At 36.0% G+C, this 13,038-nt stretch overlaps 1 protein-coding gene across 9 annotated transcripts in view; it reads right to left on the minus strand.

The window, feature by feature from the left end:
* Positions 1 to 509: 509 nt before the first annotated feature.
* The window catches only part of LOC135691529 (uncharacterized), a 52,721-nt gene continuing 40,192 nt past the window's right edge, over positions 510 to 13,038 (minus strand). For 3 of the 9 annotated variants that reach the window (XM_089111977.1, XM_089111975.1, XM_089111972.1), the window contains one exon: positions 510 to 3,028. The gene's annotated coding sequence lies outside the window, so the exon portion shown is untranslated. The other 6 variants (XM_089111978.1, XM_089111976.1, XM_089111973.1 and 3 more) reach the window with 2 other exon arrangements.

Genomic DNA, 13,038 nt, shown 5'->3' on the forward strand with positions numbered 1-13,038 from the left:
GTCAGCTCGATATTGATTCAGTGATCTTAGATTCTTGCCTAGATTAGCATTCCTCGTTAATATTACTAGTCACTCGAACAAGCTGAAGAAGAAGCTTCAAGGCCACTGTCATTTTGTGAATGTCATGTATGAACATGTCATGTTCCTGCTTATGCTACATCTTTGGAAAACTCAGCTGAATCAATGGAACTTGGTTCACTTTCCATCTTCAAATGGAGTTGATCGAGCTGCAGGGTACCAGTGAATTGAAACAGAAATACAAGGAAACTCAGATAATCCCGTTTTATATGGAGTGGTTGATAACTCCATGGTGTATAATGGTTCATATCAAGGTCTGGTGCAGCATGCCAAGATAATGTGTTGCATGTTTGGAAGTACTTCTCTCCTTTGCGAAAGTCTCTTCTCAAAGATGAAGCATGCGAAGAGTCGACTGCGATCTCGCATGACTGATCAGCACCTTGAAGGCAACTTGCGGCTGCCAACATCAACAATTCTGCCGAATATTGAGAAGTTGGCCAAGGACGTGCAGCAGCAAGTTGCCCATTAGCTTCTTGTAATGCACTGAACAGTGAACATGTACTTTACATCTATGTTTGTATTTACGTACCGCTTCCACGTTACAGTACATTTTCAGATAAATACATTTTTATTGATTAGATTAGTAGTTAGGTAGAATTGGTATATATTAAAACTATACTGTAGTTTGAGTTGCAGCCCTCGTATGCATTTCAAAAATCAAATTTGGCCCCCTGTTTTATAAAGGTTGCCGACCCCTGGCTTACGACAACAACTGCTAACGAGCTTTTCAAGTGCAATCATGAAGTAGCTGATACGAGACTTATATTGCATGCTTCTCTTCAAGACACAAATGTCGTAATAGTAGCGAAAGACACTGACGTTTTCGTTCTGCTGGTCTATGCTTACAGTAAGCTTCAACCTTGCAGCAAATGGTACATGAAGATAGATCATGACAAATACGTGGACATAGGCAAAGTGAACAAATACCTTGGTTCTAAAATATCGTCTTACTTGCCACAATTGCACAGTCTGACAGGTTGTGACACAACTTCCTTTTTCTTTGGGGTTGGGAAGATCAAAGTTTTAAATAAAGTGAAAAAAAGCCAGAATTACTAGATTTGCTACAATCTATTGGCCAAAGTGAAATTTTACCAGAGAAAGAACTTGAAGAAAGTATGAAATTTGTTCAGACAGTAATGTACTCTGGCAAAGAAACAGAATCATTAGTGGAAACGCGCATACGTCTCTAAAAGTCCTTGAAAACCAAAGCATCACAGGCAATCCCACCCGATCCTGATTCATTGCGGCAAGCCTTGCTACGTGTACATTTCCAGGCATATTATTGGCTACAATGGGGAAGCTATACAGTCACTAACATTAGAGCTGAAGATTATGGCTGGAAGAAGGATCTTCAAAATGGAATTTTGGTGCCAATATGGTTTACTGGTAATTTCTGTTTCCATTTACTAGCTAGTCGTTTAGTAGGTAGCAAAATATACAACCATTGTACTAGAAAATCAGTTTAAGAAGGAAAAAGATTTTGAAAAATATTTTTTGTGTAAAATTCAATGCTGAAATTTTTACTTCAACTTCAGGAAGTCAACTGCCTTCGTCAAAGGAATCTGCAATTAAAACAAGAAGCAATTCTCCTTCCCAAAAACGTGCTAGATATGCACCTGAATTCAAGGTTGACAACGAAGAAATATATCAAGAAACAGAAGAGTTGGAGTATATATTTTTTTGGATATTCATCAAATGACGAAAGCGATAATGATGATTCTGACAGATCTGATTGGCTACCAGGATTTAGTTAAATAGATACCTTGCGGTCAAGTTTTAATTAACATTGAGAGTATATTGTAATCAACAGCATTCGTTTACCCGCTATTCGTGCTATACTTTACTATTTTGCCGAATGATGACGTCATCAATTTTTTGCTGACATCTGCATAACTCTCTGAAAAATATACACCATTCAAATCATAGCATAGAGAACTATCGATGGAGACCGTTTTCACTCAATTCACGTGTTTTTTTGCCCCGCTATGAGTGTTTTTCTTGCAAAAAATGTCCCTCTGTGACGTCATCAAAAAACCACAACTCCGGTCGAAATTTCAAAGGGCCCATCTCGGATTTGGAATCAGCATGGTCGAATTGCTATTGTGAAATAAAATTCAAAGTTAGGTTGAAGTTCAGATTGTTGAGGAAAATTCCCTGCCTATAACAACCCTAACAACCCTAACAACCCTATCAACCCTAACAACCCTAACAACCCTAACAACCCTAACAACTATGCAACTAGATAGAAATGATCTGGTTTCAGTGATTTGGTTTCCACGGAAAATAGCCTTTGTGCGGAAATTTCCCCCAACCTCGTTTTGTTTCTTTTGTTTATTTTTTGAAGGGTCTTTAGTTTTTTGCTGAGTATTTTGTTTTGTTGTTGAAACAAAGAAGTAGGTGTCAACACCTAAGAGAAAAGAATGAACTCTCGCGCTCAAAATCAACTCTGGAAGTAATCGCTTTTGAGACTCTTGAAGAAGTCACTTGAAACTCTTGAAGAACTATCGCTCTTATCGAAGAAACTCTATGGAATCGCTCTTGAAACTCAAGAAACTCTCGAAGAACTCGCAAGATAAAGGTTTCCCGTACAAGGACATAAACCAGGTGAAATCTTTCCGTTTGTTGATGGAATCTTGATATAGTCGAAGAAATTCGGAATAAAGGATCTCTTACATTCTTGGACTCTTACATTCTAATTAGTTGTTGCTTATTTCGTTTGGTAGCCTTTGTTAGATTATAATATTCTCGTTGCTGTTGAATATATATAAAGTTCTCTTTAATTATCAGATAAATACATCTCTCGTATTTTCTTTGAGCGCTTGTGGGCGCATCTTACACGTAGAATTAAATGAAGAGAACCCTACCTTGTTTCTGATAGGCGCAATTTTGCTTACATGCATCTGCTTATATCAAAAGAACAGGCTTGAAGACAACTGCTTACATGATGCATCTAGATAGAAATGATCTGGTTTCAACGATCTGATTTCAAGGGTAGCAAAATTTATTGAAACTCATATCTCAAAAGCGCAATCTTGTTTCATGCATCTGCTTATATCAAGAGAACAGGCTGGAAGACAACTGGTTACGTTATGCAACTAGATAGAAATGATCTGGTTTCAGTGATCTGGTTTCCACGGAAAATAGCCTTTTTGAAACTATTTTCTTATAAGCGCAATTCTGGTTACATGCATCTGGTTACATCAAGAGAACAGGCTGAAAGACAACTGGTTACATGTTGCAAATAGATCGATATGACAAGGTTTCAACGATCTGGTTTTAACAGGAACTAGCCTTGTTAACACGCTTCAATTTGGATCCATAACAATATATTATATTAATCTCAATATTAACCCAACATAATGTTGCTGGAAGCATGCACCTCAGCCAGTTCAAATGGTCATTAATTATATTAAAAACAATATAGTGTTGTGACAACCGGCTCGTTGTCAGGGGGTGTATTGTTATCAACTGGTGCTAGCGCTTTGCTCGCTCGATTCAAATTGTCATGCTGTTGCGGTGTCGCATGGTCGCGATCGCCTTCATTTTACTTTCATTTGCTATTACGGATATCTTTTCCGTGCAATAAATTCAAAAAGTACAACTGCAATGTCAAACTCACTTGCGCTAGATCTTGTAAAATTACCAAGATTTCGAGATTCGGTAGAAATGTATCTCTCTTTGCCACAAATCAAGGGCCTAATGAAGTAAATTCAAGCGATGAAGCACAAAGTGCGAGTGTGATAAACAGTAATGCCAACTCGATGTCAAATTTGGAAAGGCCACGAGCATGAGAAGCCAAGATTGGGACATACAAAGTTCACCCAGGTATGCTATCATTTTTATTTTAGATAGGTCAAATGCTTTGAGAAGTTAAGAAAAATGTTTCCAGTTTGGTAGGTGGCCAGCAAAATATCCTTTCTATATGTGATACGCCTAGGCCTAGGTTTTTCATCTTTTGTCATCTCATTGAAATTCAATTTCGCTCAGCATCCTAATAGCTAATATTAATATGAACTTGGTGCGTGAAAGAACAGTTCTTTAATCCTTTATATATCTAGTAAATTACACATAATAATAAATTCACAAGAATTCAGGTAAAATTGGGCAATGGCACAATTTTAAATTTTCATTTTTCTGGAAACTTAGAAATGCTGTTGGAACCAGATATTTTCAATGTCGCATTAAAAAGATCGATGGATGGGAAAAATCAAGAGAGTCCATAGCTAAGGCTTATGTTGAAAGCTGTGCTATGCCTTTAGATATCTCTGCAAGCTGTGCACCGAATGGCTAGATGCTGAATTCCCTGGTTCAAAAGCTTGTGGCTCGAGTGTGGCATAGATGTATTTTTTGTGAGAAATGCTGCATAAGAAGCCACACAGAACAAAATAAATTTCACTACTTGGAAAAATGGCAGGTATTTAAATCTTTTTCATTCTCAAAAAAGTAATCTTAGTTCTTTGTTTGTGGATGGAGCATTTTTGAAACTTGAAAGACCACCAATAATACCAAAAGTCTGCAGGGATGTTCATTTTTCTGAAAGCTGTTCAATTTCCAGAAGGATGATAACAATAGTAGACATGAAAGGTAACATAGAACAAAAGTGTCAAACTCGTTTTGTAGTTGTTAGAGCAAGAGAACTGACATGCATTTGTTTATTTGCAGCAGATTTGTATTCCTGTCATTTTTATTCATGGATAAGTTGGTGATTTTTCTGAGTGTTTAGTTGAAAGTTTTGTTTATCATTCAAGTCACTTGCCATTCTGCTAAGAGTTTTTTATGCCATTCTGCTAAGAGTTTTTTAAACACTTTTCATTGGAATGCTGAAGTCTGCAAATTCTCTTGCCTAAAATCTATTGCATATTGTTCATTCAGATTATTTTCTTTTTTTGATTATTTAATACTATGTTTCTTATAAATTTGATCTCTTTGTCAGGGAGACAGTCTGATGGTGTAATCGAACTATGTGCATGCAGACCTGAGATATATTTTTCTTTAAGATCAAGACTTTGGCCATCAACACCATTGCAACCAAGGATGGCATGCACTTTTGACTTGATGGACCTTCCTGATCGTTTTTTCAAAGAAAATCAAGTTTCTTTAACTTTATTCTGTGCAAGCATTTCTGTGTTATCCCAAACAAATTTGAAGACTTCTGGTGATGAAAAGGGGCTATTCAAAGCACTTCAAGGAGAGTCTTTTGAGGAATATCGGTATTGTCTTAAATGTTTCCAATTTTATTGACAAAAACATTGTGATAAATGTTTCCTTGATTATCTTAATTATCTTCACTTATAGTCTCCTTCTTGTTATCCAAAAGTATTTTTAAAAATATTATTTTGCAGATTTTTCAAACCCAACGTGGCTACAATAAAATCATTGGTTAAAAACTACAAAGAAGGAATAACATGCCCAGCTTGCCCTTTAAGTGTGAGTTGGAAGCTTTGTTCATAAATTTTTAAACATCAAATCATTAGAAATATTTATAGATGTACAAAAAAAATTATCTTTTTGTTGTTGCTTATACTAAGTTCTTAATCAACTACAAAAGGAAACATATTTGTCGCTTTTTTAGAACTTTTTTGACTCATAAGTTCTTCTAAATGGCTTTCAGTATAATCTGTAAAGATCTCCACTTGTTCTGTTTTTAGGGTCCTGGTTTTGTGATAGAGCATTGATGCTTGCTTTGGCCTTGTTCACAAAAGAGTTCCCGGAAAGTATGACTCTGAGTCTAAGTTTGGTAACTTTAAGTTAGAGGATGAGAAAGTTGTTGATGAATTCATGAATTCCTACCCCAAATGTAAATCATCAACTAAGGTATATTTTTGTCCACATGTGGTTTAAAGATATCTCTACTTTTGAGCTTTAGTTAAATGTTAAAGGTGTCATCTAGAAGCAAGGTACTTTGTGTTACATGAGTTGTTAAGACATTTGAAAATAAAAAATTAACTTGTTACTAAAATATACAACTTTGAATTTTTATCAAATACCATCTGTATGATGAGTAAACTTAGCATATAATATTCCAGAATTGCAATAATTTCCAAGCTGGTGCTATTGGTGGAAGTGACAGTCTTTCCTCAAAGGGAAAATCAAAATTGTATGATAGTAAAGGTCTACTAGGGTCAATTTGCCGTCATGAATTCCCACACCGATTTATGAATCTGAAGCATAGAGAGAGGTGAGAGGCATGTTTGTAGTATCTAGACCCTAACAATTTGGTCAAGCTGATAGGCTTCAAGTTATCATCCTTTTATGTTGTCACATCATCAAAAAGCTGTAAATTAATTAGCATTTTGAAGCCCCACTTTAAGAGAAGAAGTTTTCAATCAATTCCCATTTTTGAATACACACCCTCTTGAACTTGCCTCAAAAGTGTGTATAGATTTGTTATTATAGTTAGTTTTTTGTGAAGATGATTGATATGTAGAGGAAAATGCTAAGCATATTCATATTTTGTATTTTTTAGAATTGAATACTCAGTTTTTCTGATTAGGAAAAGAATCGAGGAGTTAAAGGATAACCAAGAACTGAAATATTATGTTCTTTATGACATAGCTTGTAAACTTAAAAAACATTTACAGTTCAGTTTTTAGCTTTTTTTCTGTATACTTTGTATAATTTGTATTATAATGTCGTTTTCTACCAATTTTTTATTGAACTTAAAATATTGATCAAAATTTTGAAGAAAGGCTAAATTTGATGATTTCCATTTACCCAGGACAGGATTCAGCAGAAAAATTTTAATTATAATGTCGTTTTCTACCAATTTTTGATTGAACTCAAAATATTGATCAAAATTTTGAAGAAAGGCTAAATTTGATGACTTCCATTTACCCAAGACAGGGTTCGGCAGAAAAATCTTAATTTGTAGTGATTTTAATATTGTAAATTAGGCCATATTCCTACATCATGCCATCACCATGACATCCACATACGTCGTTCACAGCATCACCTAGCACAGGACATTCCCTTCACCATTGTACACACGTTAACACATCTATGTCATGCTGATTTCTTCCCAAGTCTAGATCTTTCCTTCTCCATTGCATCATCATTACATCATCACAACACATCATTACTCAGCACATTTATTTTGTATATAAGTAAGTTAATTTGTATGTAAGTGAGTTCAGTTCAGTTCACATCAGAGTTACACAGGCAACACACTGTCTCTCTCACTGGCTCCGTGTTCTCTGCAAGTTAAATAAGATTCAAAGTAGCATCAACGGTGGAAAGTTACAGCAGAGTAGATAGGAACCAAGGCAATTCTTGCCACATAATAACGTTCCTATAAATCATAATGTCGTTTTCTATCAATTTTTGATTCAACTTAAATATTGATCAAAATTTTGAAGAAAGGCTAAATTTGATGATTTCCATATACCACAGTTCGGCAGACAAAATTTACATATAAATATAATTATGTTGAACATAGCATAGACGTAAACGAAACTCCATATCGTTGATTTTATCTTTAAATATATACAAATTGTGCCCTGATCACAAGCTTTAGCTTAAAATTGACACCTTGATATAGGTATTTCGAACTATGTAGGATTAATAAATGACATATATATAAACTTCAATTCGCACATAGGAAGTTGCTGCGACTTCCAAAGAGTTGTTATTTCATCTTCCGCTAGACCATATATACCATCATTCATTCATTCACACATTGCATCCAGCCAAAAAGGCCAAGTAAATTAGTTGTGTTGACAACAACAATTTCCTAACATTCAGGAATTGGGAAATGAAGTGTTACACGGCTTTTAAAATTGCCTTTTGTATAAAACCTGTTTTTTTCAAAACTTTCTAACATCTAGGTAAATCTATATTGAACATGCAAGAAACCTCATATAGGCCTATAGAATGAACTTAATTATCATTTCAAATTGAAGATTGCTCTTACCTGTCCTGCTCCAAAGATTAGAGCAAAAGACATTGTGCCCAGATACTTTTCGTGCCTTTCTTGTAACTGACACACTGAAAACTGTAGACGGAATGTCTTCATTTTCTTGAGAAAAAGCCCTCTTCCTCCTTTCATGGCGCTTCTTGTTGTTTATCCACACCTTAATTTTTGAGATGGGAAGCCCAGTTTTTCGAGACAGATCAATAAAATCAGACAAAAACTTCTCCAATGTTGACATTAAACTTGCTGCATAAGCGCGTTCTACGATTTCACGTTGTGCATTGGTTATAAATTGCTTTCCTGCGACTCCATCACGAACAGCAAACGAAAGTAGAATGGCTGCGATCTCAAAAATGCGACATGGCATAAGCACAACAATTTTAATCGAGCGGGCAAAGCGCTAGCACCTGTTGATAACAATACACCCCCTCATAACGAGCCGGTTGTCACAACACATAATAAATGACCATTTGAACTGGCTGAGGTGCATGGTTCCAGCAACATTATGTTGGATTAATATTGAGATTTATATAATATATTGTTATGGATTAAAACTGAAGCGGGTGCCTTGTTGAATCTTGTTACATAAAAGCGGAATTCTGGTTACATGTATATTGTAACATCATGAAAACTAATTCGAAGACATCTTGCTACATGATGTAACTAGATAGAAGTGATCTGGTTTCAACGGAAACTAGCCATATTGAAAATGGTTTCTTAAAAGCACAATTCTGGTTATATGCATCAGGTTACATCAAGAAAACAGGCTGGAAGACAACTGGTTAAATGATGGGACAAGATAGAAATGATCTGGTTTCAACAATCTGGTTTGCACGGGAACTAGCCTTACTGAAAGTTGTTCATTAAAAGGGCAATTCTGGTTACATGCATATGGCTACATCAAGAGAACAGGCTGGACATCAAGAGAACAGACAACAGGTTACATGATGCAACTAGATAGAAATTATCTGGTTTCAGTGATCTGGTTTCCATTGGAAATATCCTTTTTGAAACTAATATCTTTAAAGCGCAATTCTGGTTACATGCATCTGCTTATATCAAAAGAACAGGCTGGAAGACAACTGGTCACATCATGCAACTAGATAGAAATTATCTGGTTTCAATGATCTGGTTTCAACAGGAACTAGTTTTATTGAAACTCCTTTCTTTAAAGATAATTCTGCCTACAAGCATTTGCTTTTATCAAGAAAACAGGCTGGAAGACAACTGGATATATGATGTAACCAAATAGAGATGATCTGATTTCAACGATCTGGTTTTAAATGTACTTAATTTTATTGTAAGCATTTTCATAAGAACAGATATCTGGTTACTTGTTTTGTTTCACAGATTTCATTTCGTGCAAAGGAGCAGAACATAAACATAAGTCAGCAACAACACAATATCTTTATAAATTCATACTTGATGAAGGTAAAAGTAACATTCGAAAGTAATTTAAATGTTTCCATACATGAAAATTGTATATGAAAGTATTACAACTTTTTTAAAAAAAAGTCAAAGTAAAAGCTGCGGGATTTCATTTTTAAATAGCACTTTTAGGGCTCAAAATTAGGCTATGCGCAGAATTCACAGGAAAGTCCATGTTCCAACTGCTCGGATTAATCTAAATTTGCAAAAATGCGCAGACAGATTTGAGCAAAAAATTATTGTCATCTGGGGCTTCTATTTTTATAGGGGTAGGTAAGCCAACATTGACTATAAAAACTAACCGTAAAAAGAGTTACACAGCACAAAATTTGCATCGCATTGTGTTTGGTATTATTGTATTCGTAGCCTTCTATCAGCTAGGGATATAAGCATTTGTCTCCCGATCAGGAGAAATAAACGATATTTCTTCTGATTGGGAGACATTTCTCCCGATCGGGAGAAGTTTCAATAAAATTTCTCCCGATCGGGAGAAGAAATCATACCCACTTTTTCTCCCGATCGGGAGAAGTTTCAATAAAATTTCTCCCGATCGGGAGAAGAAATCATACCCACTTTTTCTCCCGATCGGGAGAAAGTATCACTTTTTGGACAAAAATGCATGATGGGACTTCTGGCGGGAATTTTAAACATCATTTTTGAAATCTACACCGTCAAATACATATATATCCATGAAAAAAATGGTAGGTCACCGTTGAAAATCGTTCAGAATTTCCATTTGAAGTTTTAGTGACGTCATACTATATTGTTATAGGTTTTGTTCTAGGAAAGAAAAGGTTCAGGTGAAGTCTATATTCTGGCAATCTAATGTTTTACTTCAACTTCGAGATACTTTTAGGGGTCATACAAAAATTACAGCACCTAAAATTTATGGATTTTCAACACCCAATCCCCCAGTCACCACCTTGTTACCAGCTTTCTGATCCCTTTCGGACTCTTAGATTAGGAAGACAATCGAGACAGACTTTCGGCAAAACAATTGTCATTTGACAAATAACTATATTGTAAATTTTTACTAAAATTAATGCGTAACTTAATATCTAGCATAATTTCATCATAAACTATATATTTATTGTATGCATTATAGTCGGATGTATTGTTATTCATTGCGTTTCTACGTATGATCATTCTAAAGTTGCGATGAAACTGCAATTTACTTGCGCTTACATTATTTGGGCTTGATAGATCCCAAATCTTGATGATCAATTCTCTTGTGACAAAATCTTATATCCTGGAGATCCGTTTGTTTTCGTGGAAATCTCGTACACCTTCTTCAAGAGTTAATTGCCCCTCGACAAAGACAGTTAAGAGAAAGTGAAAAAAGCAGCAGTTTTTCATATAGACATCTGGTCAAATAGTAGGGTGACTGTTCTGCCAGTAATAGGGACACCCTGGTACATAGCTCCCCCCGTAGACATCATGTTATGATGGGGACTGAAAAGTTTATATTTGGGGAAGGGGAAAAACTGAAGCAAAATCCAAAAAGATCTTGTTAAGGTTTGAGATACATTTCTGGAAGCTTATTTGAAAGGTCTCCTCTCAGCCCTTCCCCTTCCACTTCCACGGGCCCCGTCCTGCTTTGTCAACAACAGCACTGGGGGCCCCTCCTGCTCATTGCTTCTTTTAGATTGATATTTGTCCGTATAAAGAGAGCTTTGATAGCTGGAAAGAAGATAAACGCTGGGCTGTAATCTTAACTTTGCTTACATTGCTCATTCTTGTGGGTCCTGTCACAGTCACATTTGGAAAACATGTTACAGTCACATTTGATTTGGTGGTAATAATCTTAAATGCAAATATTAATCACTTTGCTTCAGCAACGTTTGAGCTTAATAATAAGAAAAAACAACTTAACAACACCAACAGAAAAACAACACCTACTTAATAGATACATTCAAACCAACGGTCACGTGGGTTATGTTCAATTAGAAAATATACGGCAACACATTCAGTACAGTTTCGAAGTAAATTAGTCACTATTCTAGTTTACTGTTCTAATTTTTTCTGTTATACACTTTTTCAGAAGCTACAATTTTGTTTGCCTACTGTATGAAAATATAAATGGTTATTGCAAGTGGCTATGATTTTAAAGGTAATGTTTAAATCTAGCAAAACTGAAAAACTACATGCAATAAGACGCATGTGATAATATTTGAACGACCCCTATTTTTTGCTATTGGACTAAAAAATTAAAGATTTAAGAATACTGAACGCAATACGAGGGGATATTGTTGGCTATTCATCACTTTGAACCTTGCACACGCGAACTTAATCTTTAGCCACTGATATCTTTGGCACTTTTATTGAAGGACGGACTTTTGAGGAACTCGCTTAAATATTTCCATTGTAAGTCAGTTGCTTCAGAGGTAAAAATCACAAGAATAGGATTTAAGCCATGGCCTTCAAGGCTACAGATTTCAACATCTATGAGCGGCTCAGTAAGGTAACTCTTTAAACGAAAAAGTTGCCTGATTTTCGCCACATCTCCGATGTTCATTGACGATTTGGCATAACCTTTACATGACACTCCTGACTTTTCTAATAAATTTTCTCTCACCTAAAAGATACAATTATTCTCAGGCAGGTGAGCTGGAAAGTATTTGTAACGGAGAAATTCAAATAACATTCCGTTATAAAACAAGTGCAAAAGGAAAAACAAAAGTGCTTCAGTATGACACTTCAACAAAGCTCAATAGCCTTGATCAAGCCTTGAAATCTCAACAACTGCCCTTCCAACCTGAACAAAATCGTCCCAAACCTGATGTCAGCAGCATATTGAGCAATTTTTAGACCCCTACAAAAAAGAGGACCCTCAGTAACACACAGTTGGTATCCTCTGCACCACAAATCATAAACCTGCCAAGGTCCAGTAAAAAGAAGGAACTGGTAGTATCCAAAACACCGTTTAGCCCAAATATCAACAGGTGTAAGGTGGTGTTTGAAAGTGAAGAGGATTTGGCACTTAAGTAGGGAAAGCTCAATATAGATGGATTGGGTGCAACGTGAAAAAGTGCGAGTACTGGGGCCATGCAGGATGTCTGATGCCTTTTCAAGAAGGAAACAATCAGCGAAAACTCAAAAGTATTCCTTTTAAATGCTCTGAGCATAAATAAGCAAAGTATGCCAGAGGAAAAATATTCCCAAGACCCCCCCCTTACATGAACAATTTCAGGCCGGTCTGAAACTCAGATTAGCTTGAAATTTGATGGTGCGTGCTAATTTGACTCCGGCTCACATGAACATTTTCCAACCGGCTTGAAATTCAACAGGCTTTCGCACATCCGCATTTTCTGCTAAAGAAGAAAAAGTCGTGTTTTGTGCAGATACTGAGAGTGTTAGAATCAATTCAATGGTCAAATGGCACCAAAATCATTAAGCATGCATCCCAGAGAGCAATTTATTTTTCTCCACGAGTTTCATTTCGCCCCGATTTGAAATTCTTTTCTGCACACATGCGGATTTCAAGTCGACCTGAAATTTCAGACCGACCTGAACAACCGAAATGAACTCAGGTCGACCTGATTTTCATTTTGCCCTCTCTCTGTTGGAATTTACTGCCTGATCTTCAGTCACGTGTTATGCAGGTTATAAAAACAGCGTGTTGC

This window comes from Rhopilema esculentum, chromosome 13 (genome assembly GCF_057945365.1).
Source record: "Rhopilema esculentum isolate cy_ngs chromosome 13, ASM5794536v1, whole genome shotgun sequence".
Taxonomy (NCBI): Eukaryota; Metazoa; Cnidaria; class Scyphozoa; order Rhizostomeae; family Rhizostomatidae; genus Rhopilema; species Rhopilema esculentum.